Below are 1,715 nucleotides of genomic sequence, written 5' to 3'. Positions count from 1 at the left end.
GCTAAGGCTTGCACCCCAAACACATTTTCCCCTAAAAGGAGAGGGTGTGACAGTGGCTTTATCTTAGAGGACATCTCTGTGGCTGCTGGACCACATCGTGCACAGCTGAAGCAACTGTCAACAATTACCTAATTCTGACTTCTTTCCTGTTGCCATTATCCCAGGATAAGACCTCTACGATGCCTTTTATCATCGATTTCTCCTTAGTTTCTCTCCTCGTGGCTCGTGCTAGAAGCTCCTTTCTCTCCTCCCGCCAGCAGCCTGTTGTTAGCTCTGTCGTTCCCCGACCTGTGGCCCCTGGCCCCCCGTCTGCCGTCCGTGACTCCGCACCAGTGACGCCCCGGGCCCTGAGCGCCGCCAGCAGACCGCACTCTCCTGCTCCGTGCATCACGCTTCTGGACCCCGGCGGCCCCTCGTGGCGCTCACAGGCCGGCACGCTGACCCTGCACCCAGGGGTGGCCTCCTTCCCCGCCTTCCCCTCTGTGAATAAAACGCTTAAAAGCAAGAGAGCGAGCCCTGGGGGAAAACGTGCTTCTCTGCGGACTCTGCAGGTCTACACTGCAGGGCACTGGGGTAGGATCCACCCTTCTCTCCCGCGTCTCTAACGGCGCCTACAGCAGCGTCGCGCCCCGTTTGGAGAAGACCCCGCCTGGGCAGGAGCAGATGAGCTGGGTCCTGTATCTAGGATGTTGACCGTGACAGCACATGTCTCCATAGCTCATGCTGGGCACTCGCGTGGCCCTCTAAGACGTGGCCGCAGAGGTGCGTCGGTTGGTTTTCGTTAAACGTTCGACTCTATTTTTAATTAGGAGGGACGTAAAGGCGGCACACTGCCTCAGCATCTACCGCCTGCGCCCACGTGGCGTCAAGTGAGTCGAGAAAAGGTGCAAATCCGTATCTTATTTATAACCAAAGCGGGGCCGTTAAAATTAAAACGGGGCCTCAGGGCTGCGTCTCTGAGACACTGGCCGTCACGAGGGGAAGTCGACTCGCACCCAGAGCCCCGGCGCCTTCTTGCTTACAGCCCTTGACACCGGCCATCCACAGCGGTGGCGGCGGCGATGGCTGTGGCGGGAGAAAAGTCACGAAGGCGTCAGGGCTCGTGTCTCTGTGCGGCACCCGCTCAGCCCTCGGGACGGGGTGCGGACTCGTCTGGGGGGGACGCTGACGGATTTTCAGGTGACAGTGACAACTTGGACCTATCGGGTCATTTCACGCTACATGGTGAAAATGTTTTGTTCATGTGACTCGATCAATACGTGTGGCTCTCCGCACCTTCTGTGACTCCCAGTGCCTGCCAGCTGAAGCCCAGATCCCTTGGCAGCGCAAGCAGCCGCCCCGGACCCCTCCCTCCTGGACTGTCACCCCACAGCAGGGAGGCCCCGGCCCCACATCCTCTGAATAAACCAACCCCCTGGCCCTTGTCTGAATGCATCGCACTGCGATGCTCCGCCCTGTTCCCTCCAGCCCGACTCCGGCCCGAGCATCCCCTCCACCACCGTCTCCCAAGGACGCCTTTCCCGTCCACCCTGGTGCTCCCTTCATGGCGCGGAGCCCGTCCTGCCTGGGCGGTGCTCCCAGTTTCTAGACTAGGAATGGCGTGGGCCTGGGATTCGGGCCCTCCCTCCTGCGGTCACCTGCCGGTGGTCACGGGGACCGGTTCCACGTCATCTGTTAAGATTCCCCGGGCTGACCACAAACACAATGGCGCATAT

Source organism: Pteropus vampyrus, unplaced genomic scaffold (assembly GCF_000151845.1).
Source record: "Pteropus vampyrus isolate Shadow unplaced genomic scaffold, Pvam_2.0 Scaffold382, whole genome shotgun sequence".
Taxonomy (NCBI): domain Eukaryota; kingdom Metazoa; phylum Chordata; class Mammalia; order Chiroptera; family Pteropodidae; genus Pteropus; species Pteropus vampyrus.
This window is presented reverse-complemented; position numbering follows the sequence as displayed.